Below are 10457 nucleotides of genomic sequence, written 5' to 3' on the forward strand. Positions count from 1 at the left end.
ACACACACCGTCATACTCTCATACACACACCATCATACTCTCTCACACACACCATCATACTCTCTCACACACCATCATACTCTCTCACACACACCATCATACTCTCTCACACACCATCATACTCTCACACACACCATCATACTCTCTCACACACTCACACCGTCATACTCTCTCACACACACCGTCATACTCTCACACACACCGTCATACTCTCACACACACCGTCATACTCTCTCACACACACCGTCATACTCTCTCACACACACCGTCATAGTCTCTCACACACACCGTCATACTCTCTCACACACACCGTCATACTCTCTCACACACACCGTCATACTCTCTCACACACACCGTCATACTCTCTCACACACACCGTCATACTCTCTCACACACCATCATACTCTCTCACACACACCATCATACTCTCACACACACCGTCATACTCTCTCACACACCATCATACTCTCACACACACCATCATACTCTCACACACACCATCATACTCTCATACACACACCGTCATACTCTCTCACACACACCGTCATACTCTCTCACACACACCGTCATACTCTCTCACACACACCGTCATACTCTCTCACACACACCGTCATACTCTCTCACACACACCGTCATACTCTCATACACACACCATCATATTCTCTCACACACACCATCATACTCTCTCACACACACCATCATACTCTCATACACACACACCATCATATTCTCTCACACACACCATCATACTCTCTCACACACTCACACCGTCATACTCTCTCACACACACCGTCATACTCTCACACACACCGTCATACTCTCACACACACCGTCATACTCTCTCACACACACCGTCATACTCTCTCACACACACCGTCATACTCTCTCACACACACCGTCATACTCTCTCACACACACCGTCATACTCTCTCACACACACTGTCATACTCTCTCACACACACCGTCATAGTCTCTCACACACACCGTCATACTCTCTCACACACCATCATACTCTCACACACACCATCATACTCTCACACACACCATCATACTCTCATACACACACCGTCATACTCTCTCACACACACCGTCATACTCTCTCACACACACCGTCATAGTCTCTCACACACACCGTCATACTCTCTCACACACACCGTCATACTCTCTCACACACACCGTCATACTCTCTCACACACACCGTCATACTCTCTCACACACACCGTCATACTCTCTCACACACCATCATACTCTCTCACACACACCATCATACTCTCACACACACCGTCATACTCTCTCACACACCATCATACTCTCACACACACCATCATACTCTCACACACACCATCATACTCTCATACACACACCGTCATACTCTCTCACACACACCGTCATACTCTCTCACACACACCGTCATAGTCTCTCACACACACCGTCATACTCTCTCACACACACCGTCATACTCTCTCACACACCATCATACTCTCTCACACACACCATCATACTCTCACACACACCATCATACTCTCATACACACACCGTCATACTCTCTCACACACACCGTCATACTCTCTCACACACACCGTCATAGTCTCTCACACACACCGTCATACTCTCTCACACACACCGTCATACTCTCTCACACCATCATACTCTCTCACACACACCATCATACTCTCACACACACCATCATACTCTCTCACACACACCGTCATACTCTCTCACACACCATCATACTCTCTCACACACACCATCATACTCTCACACACACCATCATACTCTCTCACACACACCGTCATACTCTCTCACACACACCGTCATACTCTCTCACACACACCGTCATACTCTCTCACACACACCGTCATACTCTCTCACACACACACCGTCATACTCTCTCACACACCATCATACCCTCTCACACACACCATCATACTCTCACACACACCGTCATACTCTCTCACACACACCATCATACTCTCTCAAACACACCATCATACTCTCACCCACACCGTCATAGTCTCTCACACACATCGTCATAGTCTCACACACACCGTCATACTCTCTCACACACACCGTCATACTCTCTCACACACACCGTCATACTCTCTCACACACACCGTCATACTCTCTCACACACACCGTCATACTCTCTCACACACACCATCATACTCACACACACCATCATACTCTCACACACACCATCATACTCAACTCAAACTCAAAAGAAGCTTTATTGGCATGACAAATAAGGACATTCGTATTGCCAAAGCAAGTTACAGGGAAATATAAAAATAACAATAAGGAAAAACAAAAATATACAGAACAGTTACATGTGCAAAAACTATTATAAAATAGAATAAAATATTAATAAAAACAGTGCAAAAATAATAACAATAAAAATTATAATATTTACATTAATGAGGTAGTAAAACAATCAGTTTGTGCGTGTGTGTGCGTGTGTGTGTGTATGAGACATGGTCACCCACTGTCCCTCACCTGGTGGCAGGTGTGAGTATAGAGTGCTGCTAGTGTGCAGCTCTCTCTGTGCTCCCCCAGTAGGTGGGGCAGTTTGTCGGGGTCTGGGAGGGAGGTGAAGTTGGGGATGATGGTGTTAAATTTAGGGAAGAATTGGGAGCGGACGTGGTGGTACTTGGTACACCGGGTGAGGAAGTGCAGCTCCGTCTCTACTGTACTGAGAGTGCAGTGCTGGCACAACCTCTCCTCCCGGGGCAGCCAGGACCGGGTGTGTCGCCCCGTCTCCACGGCCAGGTCGTGTGCGCTCAGTCTGTACCTCGTCAGGGTGTTTCTTAATTTAGGGTCGGATACTGTGCTCAGATAATCTGCTGCACTGTAGTGTCTGTTTAGGGCCAAATAACAAATAACAACAAATAATAAATAACTGCATTTTACTTTGAGATTTAGTTTCAGTTTCCCAATAATTCAGATATTTAGTTCTGAGTTTTTGTGTAATTTGGTTTATTCTAATTGGGTTTACAGATTTCTCCTGTTCCTGAGTCTTTATTGTGTTAGTGTGTGTTAATGGTGTGTCGGCGTGTGTTATTACAGTGTCTGTGTGTGTTACTGGTGTATCGGTGTGTGTTAGTGGTGTATCTGTGTGTGTTAGTGGTGTATGGGTGTAGTGACTCAGGAGCAGTTGGATGAGGGGACTGGTATGTTTGCTCAGCTCTTGGTGTTTCAGGGCTTTATAATGATAAGTTTGGGGGTCGCTCTCATTTAGATGGTTCCAGAAGTTGATTGCTCTTCTCTGTATGTTTATAATTAGTGGAAATCGGCCTAATTCTGCCCTGCACGCATTGTTCGTTGTGTGTCTGTGCACCTTTAGGATGCTTTTACAGAACTCTGTGTGCAGGGTCTCTAATGGATGTTTGTCCCAATTACGGAATTGATGGTGTGTAAGCGAACCCCAAACTTCACTGCCATATAGAACAATCGGTTCAATTATTGATTCAAAAATTTTAAGCCAGATTCTAATCGGAATTTCTACGAATGTTTGACGTTTTATGGCGTAGAAGGCCCTGCGAGCTTTTTCTCTCAGTTCATTTACTGCCGGATTAAAGTTTCCTGTGGAACTGATGTTCAGTCCGAGGTAAGTATAATCTTTAGTGTGCTCAATTTCATGGTGTCCTAATTTATATGTGTGTTTGGTTCCCTGAGATCTGGCTCTTTTCTGGAAGGTCATAATTTTGGTCTTTTTGAGGTTGACTGTCAGGGCCCAGGTCTGACAGTATTGCTGCAGCAGGTCCAGTTTGTGCTGGAGACCCTGAGCGCTGGGGGACAGCAGGACCAGATCATCTGCATATAGCAGGAGTTTAATCTCAGAGTCGTGTAGAGTGAGACCGGGCGTGGCTGAGTGCTCTAACATGGAGGCCAATTCATTAATATAGATGTTAAATAGAGTTGGACTTAAACAGCAGCCCTGTCTCACTCCACGCTCCTGAGAGATGAGATGTGTTCTCTTACTGCCGATTCTTATTCCGCACTGGTTTTCTGTGTACATGGATTTAATAAGATCAGATGTTTTACCCCCTACACCACTCTCTAATATTTTATAAAACAATCCTTCATGCCAAATGGAATCAAAAGCTTTTTTTAAATCAATAAAACATGCAAATATTTTAGAGTTATTTTGAACTACATATTTTTCGATCAGGGTGTGTAGGGTGTAAATATGATCGGTAGTGCGGTAATTTGGTAGAAAACCAATCTGACTTTTACTCAGGACGTTGTGTTCGGTAAGGAAGTGTAATAATCGTGAGTTAATTATACTACAGAATAACTTCCCCAAATTACTGCTCACACAGATGCCCCGGTAATTATTAGGGTCGAATTTATCTCCACTTTTGTAGATGGTGTTATGAGACCTTGATTCCAGATTTCAGGGAAGGAACCGACACTCAGAACCAGGTTAAAGACTTTTAACATCGCCAGGTGAAATTTGGAGCTGCTGTGTTTGATCATTTCATTCAGGATCCCGTCAGGTCCTGATGATTTCTTTGTTTTTAGTTTTTTAATGTTGTCTTTAAGTTCCTGCTCAGTAATGAGAGAGTCTAGAGGATTCTGGTGGTTTCTAACAGCCCGTTCCAGTTCCTCTAACTTACTAATAATTTGATTTTGTTCAGGATTTGAATCTAATTCTATATTTTTAAAGAGTGATTGGAAATGGGTTGTCCAGATATCCCCATCCTGAATGGCCAATTCTTCCTGTTCTCTATGTTTTAATTTGTTCCAATTGTCCCCGAATTGATGTGTGTTGATTGATTGTTCAATAATTGTTAGTTGTTTTTGGGTGTACTGAGCTTTTTTGGTTCTGAGTGTACGTTTATATTGTTTGAGGGTTTCACAGTAAAGAAGTCGTGTGTTACTGTTGTTTGGGTCTCTGTGTTTTTGGTTTGATATTTTACGGAGTTCTGTTCTTAACATTTGACAGTCTTTGTCGAACCAGCTGTCATCTTTTGTAGATTTAGGTTTTGATTTAGATTTAATTTTTAATTGAGCTTTATTTGCTGTATCTTTAAAGATCTGATTAATATTTTTAACTGCCTGATTTACTCCTTCTTTACTGTGAATGTACGCAGTGTCCAGAAAGTTATCTAAGCTAGTTTGGATTTCTGTGCTGCTAATTGCTTTCTGGAACTCCTCTGCTCTGTTCTTGGCCCATCTGTAGGATCTGGGGATGTTGTACAGCTTACTGGGCCGTGTGTGTGTGGTGGGGTTAGTTTCTGTCTTTTTGATGAACACAGTAATTTGGCTGTGATCAGACAGAGGGGTTAGAGGTTTAACAGTAAATGCACTGAGAGAGAAAGGGTCTAGAACGTGTATCTTCCTAATGAGTCCCCTCGAGTTCTACCGTTGACGATGTACAGACCTAAAGTTCGACAGAGCTGCAGGAGGTCTTTACCATTTTTGTTAATAACATGATCATAATTGTTTCTGTTTCCCTGATCATTTATAATCTCTCTCTCTCTCTCTCTCTCTCTCTCTCTCTCTCTCTCTCTCTCTCTCTCTCTCTCTCTCTCTCTCTCTCTCTCTCTCTCTCTCCCTCTCTCTCTCTCTCTCTCTCTCTCTCTCTCTCTCTTCCTCCCTCCCTCTCTCTCTCTCTCTCTCTCTCTCTTCCTCCCTCCCTCCCTCTCTCTCTCTCTCTCTCTCTCTCTTCCTCCCTCCCTCCCTCCCTCCCTCCCTCCCTCTCTCTCCCTCTCCCTCCCTCTCTCCCTCCCTCCCTCCCTCCCTCCCTCTCTCTCTCCCTCCCTCCCTCTCTCTCTCCCTCCCTCTCTCTCTCTCCCTCCCTCCCTCCCTCTCTCTCTCCCTCCCTCTCTCTCTCTCTCTCTCTCTCTCTCTCTCTCTCTCTCTCTGTCTCTCTCTCTCTCTCTCTGAGCGGAAGTGAGTGAGCGCGTGTGTGCGTGCGTGAGTGAGTGGAGCTGAGTGTGAGCGTTCTCTACTGCTGCAGTTTGAGTGAGTTTCTAACTTTTCTATTTCTTTCTGTGCTGTGCTAGATTGTTTATAAAGTTGTTTCAGTATTAGTGGAGGTGTGGGGTTGTAGTTAGAGGGGGGAGGGGTGTTTTTGTTTATACTCGCCGGGTGCCGGCGTTTTTTTACCGGTCGCCATGGCGGCGGTAGATAAAGCTAAGTTGGAGAAGCTCAGTCGCCGTCATGGGATTAGACTCGCACCTGAGATGAGGTGCTCAGTGGAGGACTGTGTTTTGGCTGTGGGAGATGTAGTTGACTGTAGCAGTGTTTTGGCTGCATCTAGGATGAATGGTGCAGTTGTTATTTTTCTGGACAGTGTAGAGAAAGTAAACTCTGTGGTACAGACCGGTGTTGTGATTAAGGACACGTTCACACCTGTAATGCCCCTCGTTAGACCTGCTAAAAGAATAACTATTTCAAATGTTCCACCATTCATGTCTGATGAAGCACTGATTGTAGAACTCTCACGTTATGGTCAAGTTATGTCTACCATAAAAATGATCCACTACGGTGGAAAAAGTCAACGTTCACGGCATGTTGTCTGTTATAGACGGCAGGTATACATGGTTTTGAAGAGTGGCGTTGAAGATCTGAACATTGCTTGCAAATTCAAAATTGATGGTTTTGATTATGTTGTTTTTGCCACTTCTGACAACATGAAGTGTTTTGGGTGTGGGCAAGAGGGGCATTTGAGGCGTTCGTGTCCTTTTGAGGCAAGTAAAGGTACATCACGGGCCTCAGATTCTGCACCTGACGGGGGAGGTGTAAACCACACGGGTGGTGCAGACGCTGGACCTGGGAGTGCTGGAACTGGGGAACATGGGGAGAATGTTGGGTCTAGTGCAGAAGGGGACAGGGTTGAAAGTGTGGATGAGAACACTGTCTCAGGCACACAGACTCAGGTTAGGGAGGATGATGCTGTGGCTGGGCCTGGTGGCGCTGGGGACATTGGTGTGGACAGTAAAAATGATGTGCAGGAAGGCTCAGGGTCTCAAGGGGACTCAGCTACTATTGTAGCTGAAGGTGGTGCTGCAGCTATTAATACTGCAGAATATAGTTTGGATGGGGAGGACATGGAGACTGACTCCGTGGTAGAGGAGACACTTTTCAGAGTTCCTTCTGGAAAGCGAAAATTGAAAACAAAGTGGACTAAAGATGGGGAAAAGAAAGGGAAAACACAGAAGGCAGGTGGGCAGAAGAGTGAGCAGCAGAAGGAGGTTCTTGGTTCTGGTACCCCTGATGACACTGACAGTGATCTGTCTGATGTTAAAAGTCAGAGGAGCTGTCGAAGTGCATACATGTTCGACAAGATTAGGTCTTTTTTGACAAAAACAAAAAACATGAAAGGTGTAGTTGTTGAGGAGTTCTTTCCTGACAGGAAATTATTCATAGACTCTGTCCGGGCTCTTATGAGAAATGAAGGGGAGGACCAGTTTACTGTGCAGGAAATTTATCGATTAAAAAAAATTGTTCCAAAATTGAAATTAGGACTGAAGAATGAAGATGGTTATGAAACCTCTTAGCTTTAGCTTTTTTTTGTTTCTACTGTTCCTCTTTTCTTCACTCATGAGCAGGATAAGGGTGGGCTCTTTAAATCTAAATGGGGCACGGAACAGCTATAAAAGAGCTTTGTTATATGAATTGATCAGACAGAAGGGGATTGACATCATGCTAGTCCAAGAAACACACAGTGATGATGATAATGAAGTTGAATGGAAAAAGGAATGGGAAGGTGAAGTTCTCCTCAGTCATTTGAGTTCTACCAGAGGTGGGGTGGCTGTTCTCTTCTCTAAAAATCTCAGGACAACATCTTGTGATATTGAGCAGGTGATGAATGGCAGGTGCATGATTGTACGAGCACAACTTGAACATTTTAAAGTTGTTATTTTTAATGTTTATGCTCCCACGACTGGTGTTGACAGGGTGGCCTTCTTACGTACTGTTAGTACAGCTCTGCAGAACTGCAGCACTGATGACTACCTGTTTGTGGGGGGTGATTTTAATTGTACTGAAGATGACACCATGGACCGTAATCACACTGAACCACATGCTGCATCTCAGCGTACCCTTTGTGAGCTAATTAGAGCTCGTGAGTTATATGATGTATGGAGGGGTTTTAATCAGAATACAAGACAATACACATGGGCCCATGCAAGGGATGGTTTTATGTCACTGGCTAGATTGGATCGGATTTATTGTTTTAAGCACCAGCTTAGCATTGTTAAGGGTTGTATGATTGCACCTGTTGGGTTTTCTGACCATAGCTTGATTTTATGTTCGGCTTTTATTGCTAACATTAGGCCTAAAAGTGCTTACTGGCATTTTAATACCTCCCTGTTAAGTGACATGAATTTTAAACGTGTTATTTCAGTTTTTTGGAATGCTTTCAAAATAAGGAAGGGTCAGTTCTGTAACCTGCGTGAGTGGTGGGATTATGGCAAGGTTGAAATACAGCAACTTTGTAAACAGTATACTTTCAATATGTCACAGTATATTGCCAAATCAATGAAAACATTAGAACATGAGATAGTTCAGTTGCAATGCCTTATAGATACAACTAGAGACCAAAGTCATGTCACAACTCTTAGATCAAAAACTTCTGCTCTTAGAGATCTTTTGGGCATCAGGGCACAGGGGGCTCTGGTCCGATCGCGTTATCAGAGCTTGTCACAGATGGATGCCCCATCCAAGTTTTTCTTCAGTCTGGAAAAAAAGAATGGTCAGAGTCGTGTCATTCACTCTCTGCGCTCTGAGGAAGGACTAGAGCTGACAGAGCCCACTGAGATAAGGAAGAGAGCTGTACGGTTCTACAGCGAATTGTACAGAGGTGAGCATGTGGATCATGGAGAACTGGCCTCTGGTTTTTATTCAGGTTTACCTAGGGTTTCTGAGCGCTCATGTGCAGAGCTGGAACGGCCTCTGTGCAAGCAGGAGCTGTATGCTGCCCTGCAGGACATGAAGGGTGGTACTGTCCCAGGTATCGACGGCCTTCCTGTGGAATTTTATAAGGCCTTTTGGACAGAGCTGGGGACCGATCTGCTAGCTGTTCTCAATGAGAGTTTGGATGATGGTTCCCTGCCATTAAGTTGCAGGAGGGCTGTTGTCACCCTTCTGCCTAAGGCGGGTAACCTGCAAGACATAAAGAACTGGAGGCCAGTGAGTCTCCTGTGCACTGATCTGAAAGTGTTTTCCAAGACTCTGGCTAATAGACTGAAAAATGTGATGGGGCAGGTCATTCATCTAGACCAGACCTACTGTGTGCCTGGTAGGTCCATTAGAGACAACATTCACCTAATTAGAGGTGCTTTGGAAATCTCTAAGATTTTGGGGTTTGACTTGGGTCTCATTTCTATCGATCAAGAGAAGGCATTTGATAGAATTGAACATCAGTATCTTTGGCATACTCTTGAAGCTTTTGGCTTTGGCCCAGTTTTCATGGGCATGGTTAAGGTAATGTACCAAAATATTGAAAGTTTGCTGAAAATTAATGGGGGCTTAAGTGCTCCATTTCAGGCTGGTCGTGGTATACGTCAAGGATGTGCCTTGTCAGGCATGTTATACTCTCTTGCCATTGAACCAATGCTGAATAAAATTCGCACACAGAGTGAAGGGGTAGTTCTAAGTAAAAGTGATTTGTATCGGCATCACCTATCTGCTTATGCAGATGATGTGATGATTATGGTAAATGGACAGCAAGATGTTGATAGATTGGTTGCCATTGTATGGGACTTTGAACTTATTTCATCGGCAAGGGTCAACTGGGGAAAAAGTGAGGCTTTAGCAGTGGGTCACTGGGCAAAAGGGTTGCCAGTTTTACCTGGTGGTCTGTTATGGAAGACTGGGGGGATAAAGTATCTGGGTGTGTATCTTGGGGATGAAGTCACACAGCTTAAAAACTGGGATGGTGTGGTGGAGAAAATGGCTGGTCGTTTAGCACGGTGGAAATGGATTCACGGACAGCTATCCTTTAGGGGGAGAGTACTAGTTGTCAACAATTTGGTGGCTTCAGTACTGTGGCACCGGCTGTCCTGTGTTGATCCCCCAGTTGGACTACTGTCGCGGCTGCAAACCATATTAGTGGATTTTTTTTGGGACCGGCTTCATTGGGTTCCTCAAGCTGTGCTCTTTCTCCCAAAGGAAGAGGGAGGACAAGGCCTAGTGCATCTTGCGAGTAGACTGGCAACTTTTCGTATGCAGTTTGTGCAGGATTTCCTGACTGGGCCTGCTGATCTGGTGTGGCGAAGGGTCACTTGTTCTATTCTGCACAGGGTGGATGGCCTGGGACTGGACATTGCTTTGTTTTTAATGGATTACAAACAATTGCATTTAAATGGATTACCGCTTTTTTACCGTGGACTTTTTAAAATATGGGGATTTTTTGAGAGTCGTCGACTGACCACCTCACTTTTCTGGTTGCTGAAAGAACCTTTAATTAAAGGAGCTCGACTGGATGTGTCAGGTGATGGAGTACCTGG

This window comes from Trichomycterus rosablanca, chromosome 14 (assembly GCF_030014385.1).
Source record: "Trichomycterus rosablanca isolate fTriRos1 chromosome 14, fTriRos1.hap1, whole genome shotgun sequence".
Classification (NCBI taxonomy): Eukaryota; Metazoa; Chordata; class Actinopteri; order Siluriformes; family Trichomycteridae; genus Trichomycterus; species Trichomycterus rosablanca.